The sequence below is a fragment of the Aethalodelphis obliquidens genome, unplaced genomic scaffold (assembly GCF_003676395.1).
Source record: "Aethalodelphis obliquidens isolate GAN/ISIS:26980383/991018 unplaced genomic scaffold, ASM367639v1 scaffold14, whole genome shotgun sequence".
Classification (NCBI taxonomy): domain Eukaryota; kingdom Metazoa; phylum Chordata; class Mammalia; order Artiodactyla; family Delphinidae; genus Aethalodelphis; species Aethalodelphis obliquidens.
In genome coordinates this window covers 36,156,965-36,171,319 of record NW_020837958.1, presented here as the reverse complement: position 1 = coordinate 36,171,319, position 14,355 = coordinate 36,156,965, and the positions used below count along the sequence as shown (strand labels likewise).

Here is a 14,355-nt window from a genome sequence, read left to right as displayed (position 1 = left end):
CGGCACCCCATGAAAAGCTAGCTCCTGGTCCCAGGACTGCAAGAAAGGGCAACTCCACATTCAAACTCCTGGTTATCTCCAGGGGCTGATCTCCATGGAACTGCCCTCGCATTCTGCATCACAGAGGCACGAAGCAACCGCACCCCACAGAGCCCCAGAGGCAGAGAGTTAGGCAGAAAGGAATGCAGACGGCTTCCCAAAAGTGCCCAGCAGAGAAGAAAACCAAGAGCTTACCACAGCTTCCTGGGCCCAGAAGGGGAGGAACTAGGCTCTCAGAAGAAAGACTTAAGCAGCTCAGAGACCTTGAAGGTCCTCATATCTGAAAGCCCTAAAGACGAGAAAAGTACCGTGGTGGGAATACGCCTGGACAGAACAAGCCTGGGCTGGCCCCAGATGGCTTCCAGTAAGCAGTGGCTATGCTGAACGTGAGCAAGAGTCTTACAGAAACCCGAAGCTATTGATGGCCCCAAAGGAACCCAAGGCAGGCCTGGGATGGGGATGTCTGAACCACCTAGTATAAGCTTTTGCTGGTGGCTTTACCACCTGCTTTCCATGCAGGGGCTTCATTTTTTTCCACATCTTGGGGGAGGAGGATGGAACGAGAGCAGGTACCCAACATCTGACAGGAACACAAAGCTACTCAGCAGATGGGCTTCATAGGCTCCAGTGCCTCCCAGCTCTGTTCTCTTTGTCATGCTCCAGAGGACACAAAGCTTCTTCCATTCCTACTGTGAGTTGTAGGCTTCCCAAGGAGCCCCACCACAGTTCCCAGAAACCCATACAGAGGCAAGGCTGAGCAAAGAGGAAGATCTTCCTTGCAGACGTGCTTTCTCCAATTTGTCACATATTATGGCTTTGTGAGGCTCTGTTCTAGGATAAGCATAGGGGAAGGGGCAGAACGTAGAAAGGAGGTGATTCGGAACACCTCCTGTTGTATACTAAGCAGCCACATTAAACATACCAAACAAAAATAATCAAATAATTTTAATTGAAAAATGAGTTAAATCATAAACTGCTTTCCCTTCCAAGAAAAGGGCAATTCCTAATACAGATTCCCAAAAACCCAGACAACGTTTCTCCTTCTCCTCTCATATCTAACCCCAGTTTGGAAACCCTCATCAGTTGTCAGCATTAAAACAAAATACACACAGACACACAGAGACACACACGTCTGTTCACTCCTCAAAGCCTTGTTCCCACAGCCAAGGTTACAAGACCCTTTCCAACTTCAGGTCCCTGTGGGGACAGCAGGAGGCAAGAATTAGACGAAGGCTTTTCCCAAGCAAAGGCCTTGTCTCCCAATAGGATTGGGGGTGGGTTTAGACACCCCCAAGTGCAGGAAGGAGGCTGAGCACCTGGAATCCCCCCTTCCTCCACAGCACCAGTAAACCAGCTGACGTCATCTCTCTGGTAGCCACATGTCTGCCTCCCAGCCTCTGGGATTTTGCCCATCCTCACCTCAAGATTGCAAAATAAGTGTCTGGAGCTAGTTAGTTCAGTTACTTACAGCCTGGTACCAGTGAGACAAAGGTGAAAGGTTTGCTCCTTATACAAATCATTAGTTTCACCCTGCCCTGTGGCCATAGGTTTTACTCCCGTCCCTTGATCAAAATGCATGCTGCTTTTTGCAGAGACGAGACCAAAGATGAGCTCAAACCATCTCTGGGCACCACAGAAAGAAAGACAAAGGAAGAGGTAATCAGTTACGGACCTACTTCTTTAGAACTACATGACATATACTATCCCCAGGCAAAAACATATGGATAAACTTTCCCACTCTAACAGGAAATTCTCAGTCACTTGGAACCTAGTAGAGCTTGGAATTTTACTCAAAAAATTGTTCCATTTTCCTGAATTCTTCATTCCACAAAGAGATGCTACAGTTTACACACAGAGCACAGGGACATCATCAGTTTTCATAAATTGGCAGCAGATTTATCCCACTGGAAATAGACACAGCTTCAAACTAGAAGCTTTCCATTTAAGACCTGACACAGCAACACAACAAGAATGTATTATTTCCTACTCAAGAATAGGAGCAGATAATTCAATTAACTCCACTAAACAACTTGTTTCAAGAATGTGGTCCTGTCATAATTGGATCATGATATTCAAAGTAGGGGGACGTCTTCAGGCTTTAAGCTAAAGTATTTCCTGAAGTTACACACAGCAAAAAAATAAATAAATAAAAATAAAGAGGGAGAGGGAGAGAGAAGAGCTTAGTCAGGCATGGCACACTCTAGTACCTCCAGCTGCCACGCAGAGACTCAGACCAAAGGAAGGACCCAGCTTTCCTGATGGAGCACCAGGCCTCCTTTGGAAGCACTTTTCTTCCTCTCCATATGACAGGAATGGAGTTGGCCCCTTCCACAGCAATATCACCCTTAGGGGCCAGAGGATGAAGACTGGTTTTGCACTGAACACTCCTTTGTCAGTCAGTCATCTTTACAAGTTGAAGAAATTTTCCCAAAGAAACAATATTAGATATGGTAGCTGCATGCCCAAATAGGCTCATTACTGAACATGGCTAAAATACTGTTTATATAAAGATACAAGAAAAATTACCTGTGTAAATAAATACTTGCAATAAAACAAAACATAAGAGAAATAAAATTAAATAATTTTTACATATCCCAAAATTGTGGTCCTGGAAGAAGGACAGATTAATTGAAAGATAGGTATTTTTAAGGATTCCAAAAGGTATTCACAAGGACAAGACTGACAGCACTCATTCTTCACATCATCTCATTTCACTCCCAAATGTGTGACTTTCCTTTCCAAAGTATTCTTGGTATCATGCTTATCAGCTATGACTGGGGCTAGCTTTCACTCCACAATCAAAGAGGGAAGGGGACAAGGAGAGTATTTCTTGAGGTAACTACGCAAAATAGGTAGAAGAGAAAGAGAGTGGAGGAAGAAGGTTAAAGAAGATGTGAGTAGGATTTGAAAAACACCTACCTGAAGGGGAACTATGAGCTATGACTCCTGAGAAACACAGAAGGCAGAGGGTTTGTGAGTATCCTGGGCTGGAGTGGCAGGGAGGACACATCGGGCATTACGTGACAGCTATCAGTTGGGCCATCTTCCTAGGACAAGTTGGTTTAAGAACAAGTGAGACAGGGGAAAGTACCAAATAGCCAGACATGGGCTCACAACTCTTATCAAGCCCCAAATCAAACCATTATTTCGCCCAGACGATGCTGGCATTCACAACAAACACATCTATAGAGCCTATAGGAAATGTTTATGCCTGTTCTCTTAGAGCTGGATAAGTTGGAGTACCTAGCTATCTAAAGGAAAGGAACTATCCCAGAGCTCCACGTCATCTAGCTCTAACAGTCCCAGTAAAGTAGAAGGCATCCTCACTGGTGATGTAGGGTCAGGATGGAGTCAGAGCATATGGAGTACGTTAAAAAAACAAAAACAAGCAATTATACCCCAATAAAGATGTTAAAAAAAAAAAAAAAAAAGAGAGAGAAAGAAAGAGAGAGAGGAAGGAAGAAAGGAAGGGAGGGAAGGAGGAAGGAAGAAAGGAAGAAAGAGAGAGAAAGGAGCACTGTGGTGTATGTCACAGGGACTTAAGATAAATTAAAGGATTGCAGAATAGCAAAGAAGGCCCAGTTGAACACATACAGAGTCAATTATGTAACTCTTCTCCCCAGAACTACTCTACTCAGTTCCATGACTTTCCCTAGCAAGGTGCAGCAGCCTGAGAGCCTCCTGAGGTTGGGTGTAGCAAGAGTGAGTGCAGGTCCTTATCACTAACCCTGCAGGGACAAATATCCCTCTGAACTCATTTACCAAAGTTTCTGCTGATTATGCCTGACACAGGATCACAGGGCAGCAAAAGACTGTGGAGATGTCTTCCAAATCTGCACTGGAGGAAACCAACACAAATCTTTAACTGGAAAGAAAAAGTATAAACTAGGCAAGACCTGATTAAATCCCAGAATCATTTCAGAAGGGGACAGGGAGAGATCAGGAAGAAATGTACCTCTGCCTATCTGAGTATGTGTGTGAGAGCTATGGTTTACATAGGCAGACGTTAAACTACTTTGTTCTTCTTCAAAGACTTGCCTCCCATGAACACCAACAGGGCATCTCTCAGTTCTTTTGTCTACTTTTAGTTCCTAGTTCCTGGTGATAGGATCCCCCCAAATATCACCCCCTTCCTTGCTGGAACCAAACCATACCACCTTCAGGGCACAAGAACTGGAACGCAGCCATGCACAGAAGGAGTGATCAACAAATGCAGAAGTTGGACATGTTAGCAAACATTTAAGGTTTCTGGAAACTACTACTTCCAAGGACCATTCTCCACATGATGAGGAAATCAAAGCCAGGTGAAGATCTGGGCTGAGTTTCAAATATTTCTGGGTTTATGAAGGAGGTGGAAGGTGGGAGGCAGAATTCTGGAACTGAACCCACAAAAGGCCAAGCCTCCCACACATCAAGGGTGACAGCAAACAGGTGTGGACCTAGAGCAGCCCCAGTGGTGGACAAGGCAGTTATCTCTTGAAGTCATCCTTGTCAGAGAATTTCCACCACTTTGTTATCACAGTTTATACTTTTTCAAAGTGACTAGACATATTCATTTTATCTATATTTGGATGTGAGTTTCCTTCTGGCTCCACTAATGATAGTCATGGTCACGGTTCTCTGCCTCTAGCCCATCTACTCTCCTTGATCCCCCAGGCTTACTCTCTGGGTTCCTAACTCCATAGATTCCTGTCTTCTTTATCATAAGGCCCCTTTTGACAAAATGAAATTGAGACATAGAAATGTGACTTGCACAAGATCACACTGCAAATTAGTAGCACGGCAGGGATTAGAATCCAATTCTCTGAACTCTAGTCCAGCACTCTTTCCAACTGACCACAATACCTCTGTTATAGGAGAAACATCTGCTCTGGAGCACCAAGACCAAGAATCAAAACAGTTTATCTGCATGTCTTCTTAAGCAAAACAACACAGCCAGAATGTTTGGCAGAGACTAACTAAATATTTCCTCTGTGATCTACGCCGGAGGGGAAGACTGTGGGAGTGAGGTAGGCACAGGACACAGGGAAACTGAAGAGAAAACCACTGCAAAGCCAGCAGATGGGCGACAAAAGAGGGAAAATGCAATCTTAAACTGAGGACAAGCTAGGGGCACAGGAATCAGATTTTTTCTTTAATGTTGAGATTTAAAATTAGGATTCCAGACCTAAACGTGAATGTAAACAGACTGTCATCTAAGAACTGACTAAAGAGAAGCCAGAAGAAAATGTATCACAATATCAAGTCATAAAGACAGGAATCTATGGGAGTGAGATGGGGGTGCCTAGGAACTCAAGGCTAGAGGCAGAGAAGCACTACCGCGGGGCATCACTAGTAGAACTGGAAGGGAACTCAAGGGACCTAGACAAGGTTCTTCCAAAAGGAGAAAAGGCACCAAGATCATTCAGCTGAAAGAAGGCTGGGGGAACAGAAGTCGTCACTGTACAAAACTAGGTCCCCTGGTTTAAAAAAAAAAAAAAAGAAAGAAAAAAGAAATCTACCTGATGATGCAAGAGAGAAACTCTCCAAAGAGTTCGAAAGCTGTGGAATGGGAAAGTTCTTACCACCAAGGAAACGCCACTTGAGCTTGAAAAGGCTTCAAAGGGCATAGGACTCCTCAATTGTGTTAAATGAACAAAAAGAAAAGGGAGGCTTCCACAACAGAACAAAGAGGTCTGAGGCAGGCCTTCTACCACCGCCCCTGGGGGCAAAAGGGTTTTCTCTAGCACTCCTGTGACCAGTTATCTTAGAGAGCACACAGTGAGGTCAGCCTCAGAGAGGCTGTTTGCTGTGCCTGCATTCTCGTAGGCAGGCTGATTGGGAGCAAGCATGAGGTAACCTCACCAGCAAACGTGGCCACTGGTGGTCACCCTCGGGCTGGAGGAAAGGGAAAGAAAGAACCTGGAGCTCTTACCCTCAACAGGTTTACGTTCTATTTGAGCAGCCAAGACACACATCCCAAAGAACTAAGAGGGCTTCCCTGGTGGCGCAGTGGTTGAGAGTCTGCCTGCCGACGCAGGGGATGCGGTTCGTGCCCCGGTTCGGGAAAATCCCACATGCCGCGGAGCGGCTGGGACCGTGAGTCATGGCCGCTGAGCCTGCGCGTCCGGAGTGGCCCACTACCACACACACAAAAAAACAAACAAAAAAACCCCAAAGAACTAAGAAATCCTGCATCAACACTTTAGCTCAACAAGCTCCCATAAGCCATCCAGCCTCTGGGCTTGGAAGACTATTCCCTTTCTTAAAGAAGAGTACCGGGCTTCCCTGGTGGTGCAGTGGTTAAGAATCTGCCTGCCAATGCAGGGGACATGGGTTCGAGCCCTGGTCCGGGAAGATCCCACATGCTGTGGAGCAACTAAGCCCATGTGCCACAACTACTGAACCTGTGCTCTAGAGCCCGCGAGCCACACCTATGAGCCTGCGAGCCACAACTACTGAAGCCCACATGCCTAGAGCCCGTGCTCTGCCACAAAAGAAGCCACCACAATGAGAAACCCGTGCACCACAACAAAAAGTAGCCCCCACTCACCCCAACTAGAGAAAAGCCCACGTGCAGCAACAAAGACCTAAGGCAGCCAAAATTATAAATAAATAAATTTAAAAAAAAAAACCTTTAAAAAAAAAAGGAGAGTACTGGCAACTAAGACAGTGATGAGCAAATGAGAAATGGTCTAATAGTCACAGAACATAGCAAAAGGGAATTTTAGGAGACAGAGGAATTGCTTCCTGATTGTGAACTGATTCACTCACTAGGCAAAGTCTATGAGACAAGGAGCTAAGCCAAGGAAAGTATTTTAAAAGGATAGGGGGAATGGAGAGGGCAGCTCTTCCCCAGGTGGAAAAATTGAGAAGGCAGACAAAAGGAAGGAGTGAACTCCATGGAAACAGGGAAACCCCCCACCCCAAAGCTTCATGTGTAATCAAAGGCAGAAAGGACCAAACTAATGTAAACAGGCCAAGGGAAGCTAATGTGCCCTTCTCCAGAGAGGCCAAAACACACACTTCCCCAGCATGGCCCTGGAAATGCAGAAGTTAGGTGTTCCCTTAGATGAGGCAGGCAGCCTGGGGGAGTTGGGGAATTCCCAGGCTGCTCTTGGGCATTTTTTTCCTCCGAGTTCCCAGGCACTCAGAGAGTTCACAAAAACTCCCGGGCACAGAGACCAAGTAGAAGGTAAAGCTAAGACTTTACTGCTTGGAGGAAAATGCAGTTTGCCCAAAGTTCCCACAAGAGAGAATCAGAAGAAAATAACCAGGAGGAACAGCAGGACAACCTCCAAATCTGAGCACCTAGGCCACAGGCCTGCGGGCTTCCCACAGTCCTCCTTAGCTCCGATGCAATAAACAGCTGCCCTGGAGAAAACAATGGGCCTTTGTCTGTGCCTCTGCCTTTAGATTATGGTGGAGAACCAAACAGGATAATTCCTTTAGAGGAGTGGTTCTCTTAAATACTGGCCCAGGCCATGATTAAAGTTTTTATCATGTACAGCATCCCTCTCAAATTCCTACCTGATCCACAGTGGGCAGTAAGGGTCCTGTGCAGCCCTGGCCTGGTACATGAACCAGTCCCAGACAGGTTCTGGCAGCACTCTTCCTGGAGCCCTCACCAGTCAGACACCAGAGCTATGACTTCTGCTTTCTCCTTGGCCTGGCCACAGAATTAAAAGCCGAACAACTTACCCACTTCTCTCCATTCACCAGAATATTCCATGTTGTGTGAATTACTCTGACGGTTGATGCTGTTTTCATCAACATACCTGTTGAAATGCACTATCAACAGTAACTGTGATAAAATAAAGTGTGAAACAAGCTGGAGAGTCAAGCTTCTCCTGAGGTACTAACAAATAAAAATTCCCCAAACTGACAAACACATCAATAAATTTTATGTTGTAATTTTTCTTGATTCAAAATAGTTTAAATCTAACCTAATTTTGTAAAAGAGGAGAATTAGGTGCTTTCTTGCAAAGAGCTGCCCTATTATCCTATTTTAGTTATTGTTTTTAATTTATTATTCTGGTTTTCAAATGTCCTTTCTTATATGATGTGATGATGACAGGTTTGGGGTTTTTGTTTATTTTTGGCCTCTTTTCCTGGGAAAAATATCTTAAAATCTAGGAATTCTATATTGGCCTCAAAAAATAAACAAACAAACAACTGTGTTTTATGAAATTCAATATCCTATAGTATGCTAGTCTTTTCCCATCTTCCTCCACAGAGACAACTGGTGGCAAATGAATTGAGGAGCCATTTCTTTCAAACCACCAAGGACTAGATGCCACAGCACAAAATCCCTTCACATGAAACAGAGACAGTCTGAAGAATTCCTAGTATCTTCCTCCTCAAGACCTCTCTCCTCACCAGCATTACTCCTCTCCCCAAAAGCCTCCAAATAAAGCGTACTCAGAGTTTTTCAGAAAAGTTAGCTGGATACCATGAGTTCCCTAATTCAATCCAGAAGATCGCTCATTTTCCATGATTTCAGCACAAAGCATCATCACAATGTAGTGGAAAGGGCTTTGGAATCAAATGAACCTGGGTTCAAATGTGGGATCTTGGGAAAGTTACTTGATTTCTCTGAGTCATGATTTCCTCCTCTTCAAGACAATCAGTGGAATTTAGGAGCGTATCAAGCAGTGACTAGCACAGAGTAGGTCTCCTGCACTGACTCAGTTCTTGCTTGTCAGCATTCCCTCCTACTGTCCCCCAAGAGCCAGGCTCTTCAGAGAGTTCTTTGAAAACAGAGATCTGGAAATAATGAAGCCAAGTACAACCTTTTCCCACAAGAACTCAAAGTCATGCGGCTTTCCTTACCTTGCCTTGCTAGTTACATTCCATAGCTGTCCACAATTCCTTTCCAGCCTCTTTTGGAAAGGCCGGGGCACCTATTTTATGGTATAAATCTCCCTCTTCTCCTTCTTAAGAGCCTAGAAGAATAAATAATTAGGTGGCTCAGGGTTCTCTAAGGGCAGGGCTTTCAGTGTCATCCTGGAAACTATTAAAATGTGGAAAAACCACTCAGCTCACCACCTCATGTTTCTGTGTAGTATCGAATCAACCCTTCTGGAGTTCCTTCAATCTGCTCTGAGCAAATACGGAATCAGGTCTCTTGTACTTTGCTGAACAAATGTTCCAAACAGGCAACAAAAAAACCATAATCAATTTTTTCAAGACTACATACAGCCTCATGTTATAGTACTCCTATTTTGATCCCTATTAATGGCAGCCTCTCCATCAGGAAAGCAAAAGAATTCCCAGTACGAGATGGGCCAGAAGAGTGACCTCACATACTACCTTTTCCAGGACCATAGAATTTTACACAGTTGAATTCTTTATAACAAGCGTTATTTAGTAAATGGAAATGTTAAGCTTGATTTAATTTGCAGAAATTTGTAAAAGTTTTTCATGTAAACAAATTCAAAAATCGGAAAAAAAAGTATTTATTGGTCCAAAGATCTCAAATTTCAATTCCAAAATTAGAGTCACCCTTTTAAATGACAAGCAGATGACCTCAACCAAGCAGGTGGCCAAAGCGGGTAAGAGCCCTTGGACTCCAGCACTAGTCTCAGTCTGCCCATTGCTACTAAGGTAACAAAACCTGTAAGAGGAATAACCCTGGGTGGGCCTCATTTTACTCCCCTAGCAAAATGTAAACAAGGAACAGAAGATTACCAATAAGGAAAACAGTCACTGGGAAGGAAGCACCATTAATGGATCGCTCTTGCCCTCACTACCTCATGCCTGGCCAAGAGCTCCCTCCCCATACCTCCAACCCCACTGCATCTCCCTTTTGGGCCATCAAAGTGTACTTCTGGGCTGGCTTTAAGTCACCATCTGGTTCATGCCACTCCTGCCATCTCCCCCAAAGTTTTCATGTTCTTTTATACCTCTGAGCCTTTTGCATAAACTGTTCCCTCTTCCTGGAATGTCTTCCCACCTCTATTATGCTAGCCAGCTCCAAGAGTCCCTCAAGATTCAGTCCCCACAGCACCGCTTCTAGCTGCTTTCTCTGACCCTGGGGCTTCCTTTGCATTTTTCCTTATTATTCTTCCCTTTCCTCGCTATCATACTCTATTGTAAATGTTCATTTTTCAAAGATGCCCTAAGTGAATTTTGCAAAACAAGTACTCCTTCCATATATTTAAATCAACATTTAAGAGATATACCTTCTGGCACGTAATAAACATTGACATTTTAAAATAAAATTACTACGTTACTCTCTTAAATGAATCCAATGAAATCTAAATACCACAGTGATTTGAAATCTACCATCATTCATTTAAAAAAAAACATGAAATTTTATGCCATTCTTTTTTTTCCATATACACTTATCATTTTTACTTCCTCCTCAGAATTTTACCCTAATATTTTACGCTTGAAAATATTTTACTGGTAAGCCTATGATAGTTCTCTGCATTATAAGTATTATATATAAATTGATATATATAAATTTTTTAATTCTCCTATAACAGTAAGCTCTAAACGTTAAAAAAAATTTTTTTCTTCTGGATTGGGCTTTCATTACCTTTGTTATTAATATACAATTGATCAAAACATATTACAAATTTGTATTATTAAATATAAAAAGTAAAATTGTATTGCAAATACATTAATTTTCCATTTTTATAGTTGCAAGTGCCAAGAAACTGTTTACATAAATAACTAGACAGGAATGAAGGAAGTTTTTTTTACAGTAATATCAGTCAACCTTTGCACTCCTGAGCTAAATGCCAAAATTAGACAGTGGTCTATCATCAAAAATTTTTAATGATCTACCAACTGACAATTCTTTCAATTTTGTTGAAAGCAAAAACTAAAAACCATCTGATTTAGAAAAGGATTTGTTACTCAGAGTCACTCACTTTCTCTAAAAGTATTTTTAATTGCTCCTTTGCTAGCCAACTGGGAAGTTTTCACACAGTCAGCACACAAACAGCAAGATTCAGGATGAGAAATGCTATGTCTTCTTTTTGTAAAGTGAGAGAAGAGTGACTGAGAAAGGGGACATCTTGAGTACAACTGTATTCACAGACCTGGAGGCTGTATTCATACACCTGCAAATAACAGAAATCTTTGAACCAAGCAGCCAGCGCTCCAGAAACAGGACCAAACGGTGTGTCTCTCAGGTACAAACCACGTCCATCAAAAGCTTTCTCTTATCACTGGAGGGCTCTTCCTTCAAGTTAATCCTAACAAAGATGAAATGGGAATTCAGAATTCCATTTCTCTTATACAAAGTCATTTTCCAAAATGAGGGGTTTGTAATTAAGTGACCATTAATTAAATTCAACATCACAAAATTTTAAATGGCCCAATTCCTTAACCTTTATAATGAGCCTGAAATGAAATCTCGATATATTGAAAAGGACTTCTCACAAATCTCAGTAAATACAGTACAAACAAAATAGTCTGAAGCTATGAAAGGAGGATCAACAAGTAAACTTACAAAAATGAATAAATAGGAAAAAGATATGAGTCAAAGAAAAAAAAAAAAGCCTTACGGTAGAAAAGAAGAACAAAGCCAATCCCTTTAACTGGATGCCTTCCTCACAGTAAACAATCAATCAAATTTACAGAATGGCTGATATTGATTCTCGAGGTATAAAACAGACTATCATACTGACTATATAAATAGTACAGGCTGCAAAAGAAATAGTAAAAACATGAGGTCCATACTAAATCAATGAATAGATGAATGTAATAAAAATAGAAATGATGCTACAGAAAAAGCTAATCAGAAAAAGATATAATATACAGAAAAAATTTTTAATGAAAGAAATAGATTCAAAGAATGCAAAAAATCACAATCATGAGAAGGGATGCAGCTCAGAGAACCACCTGCAAATAACAGAAATCTTTGAACAAATGACCTCAAATCTGTAATCAGAATTTTAACAGAAGCAAACTGTCCAGAAGTGATTAAAGAGTTTGGTCCGAAAATAAGATTACAGAATCCTAAACAAAATCAACAATGAGGAACTAACACTATGTATGACATTCTCATACCTTTTAAGTATGAAGAGTAAGTAAGAAGTATCTTTTAAGTAAGTATCTTTAAGTATCTTTTAAGTATGAAGAGTAAGTAAGAAGTATCTTTTAAGTAAGAAGTATCTCTATGTATGGAGAAGACCCAAATTTGACTTTCTTCCAGTTTTGCAGAGGATATAATTAACGCCCAGATATGTATGAAAAGCTCTGAGAAAGTATTTCACCTCAAATTTTTTAACAAGATGAGAAGATGCCTTGAGAAAATGAAAACAAATTAAGAAATATACCCATCACATACCTCAAGTCCAAAATACAGATCAAAGAACAACTTTAAGTGAGACTTAAATGTTTTAAGTTTAAAAAATAAGATCAAATAGCCACAATCAACAATTTCTTATTAAAAAGATAAATAAAATGCTAAATAGGGAAATAACAATTGTCAAGAATAAGTCATTAGTAAAAATATACAAAAAGTAAGAAGCAACAGACAAGAGGAGAAGCAGTATCAGAACATGAAGATAAATTAACAAGTAATTTATACAATGTCAGTGACATTTACAGAAGAGGCATACCAACCAAATGCAAAGTGTGGGCATTGTGTAGATCCCCATGCAAACATCCAATTCAAGTAAAAGACATCTTTGAGACAACTGAGGACATTTGAATGTGGCCTGGGTAATAGATGATATTAAGGAATTGTTGCTAATTTTGTTAAATGTGATGAGAGTGGTTATATATATATATATATATTTTTTTTTTTTTTAACTTGCACAAAATTTTTTTTTTCTTTTTCAAATTCTTTTCCCAATTAGGTTGTTACAGAATATTGGGCAGAGTTCCCTGTGCTGTACAGCAGGTCCTTGCTGGTTATCCATTTTAAATATAGCAGTGCATCCATGTCAATCCCAACCTCCCTAACTATCCCTCCCCCCTAACCCTTCCCCCGTGGTAACCATAAATTCATTAGCTCTAAGTCTGTGAGTCTGTTTCCGTTTTGTAAATAAGTTCATTTGTATCATTTTTTTTTTAGATTCCACATATAAGCGATATCAAACAATACTTCTGGTGGTTATATATTTTTAAAGTCCTTATCAGTTAGATATGCTTTCTGAAATATTATTGGGTAAAATAACTCAAAATTCCAGAAATGATGAGAGAGTTAAATAAATAAAACAAAGTTGGCAAAATGTTGATAATATTTGATGCTGGATAAGGATATATGGGAAAATTTAAAGTTTTTTTAATTAACATATTTATTGGGCATGTACTAAGTATCATGCTCTGCCTTGGTATTAGACACAGTGATAAAACGGCCTCAAGAAAGAAACACAGTAAAGTAAGTGTTCTTAACCTAGGGTTCACCTAGGCAAATATCTATGATTTCTATCAGTGACAAAGTCACAGGTAGTACTATTACTACTGTGCTCTATCGCCTATACTCATAATTAAAAGAAATACTAAATCTCAGTAAGGGGTCAGTGAAAATGATGATGTAATTTTTCTACCCAAGTTGCAGACCCTCTGAATTCTATCCATGAACCTCCAAGGATTACAACATTCTGCAAATATTCATTAAACATCTACAAGGTGACAGTCACTACTAGGCACTGGGGGTGCAAAGGTGAGGAGAATATAGTCTTTAAGCTACACAAATTAAAACAGTTTGGCATTATCACCATAACAGACAGACAGCCCAATGGAACAAAAGTCTAGAAACACACTTAGGTGTGTTTCTAGACTTTTGTTATATATATGAATTTACCATATGATTAAAATTGGCATTTTCAAAACAGTGGGGAAAGAATGGATTCTTTAACAAATAACATTAGGACAATTCCTTGGCAAAAATAAAGTTAGCAGAGTAGTTAAAGCATGGGCTCTGTGGTTCAAATACTTGAACCTGAATTCTGTCTTTGCCATTTACTAGCCAGGCAACAGTCAACAGGTCAATTTCACAGTGATACCAACAGAGAAAATAACAGTGCCGACATCACAGGTTTGTTGAATGTATTAAATGAGTCATTACATGTAAAGCATGTGCCTGGCATTAGTACCTGGTGTATAATATGCACTCAAAAATATTAGCTATTACTATTATAACAGAATAAATTCCAGATTGAGTAAATATTAAAATTAAAAAAATGATACCATAAAAGAGGTAGAAGAATATATAATGGATATTTACTTAATCTTTCTGAGGGAAGATCTTTCTAAGAATGACACTACAGGTAAAAAATTTTTGTTAAAAGATTAATATATTTCACTACATTAAGTTACTTTAATTGTTTATATGTGGAAAGCAATAAAGTCAAAAGTTAAACTGGGGGAAAT

General features: G+C 40.7%; 1 protein-coding gene across 6 annotated transcripts in view; it reads right to left on the bottom strand.

Annotated features, from left to right (window-relative positions):
* Nucleotides 1–14,355, bottom strand: part of DENND2B (DENN domain containing 2B) — a 174,555-nt gene that overhangs the window by 123,821 nt on the left and 36,379 nt on the right. For 4 of the 6 annotated variants that reach the window (XR_003434544.1, XM_027115444.1, XM_027115451.1 and 1 more), the window contains exon 5: nucleotides 235–328. The exons of the other annotated variants lie outside the window; for them this stretch is intronic. The gene's annotated coding sequence lies outside the window, so the exon portion shown is untranslated. The remainder of the gene's footprint in view (nucleotides 1–234; nucleotides 329–14,355) is intronic. 6 annotated transcript variants of the gene reach the window in all.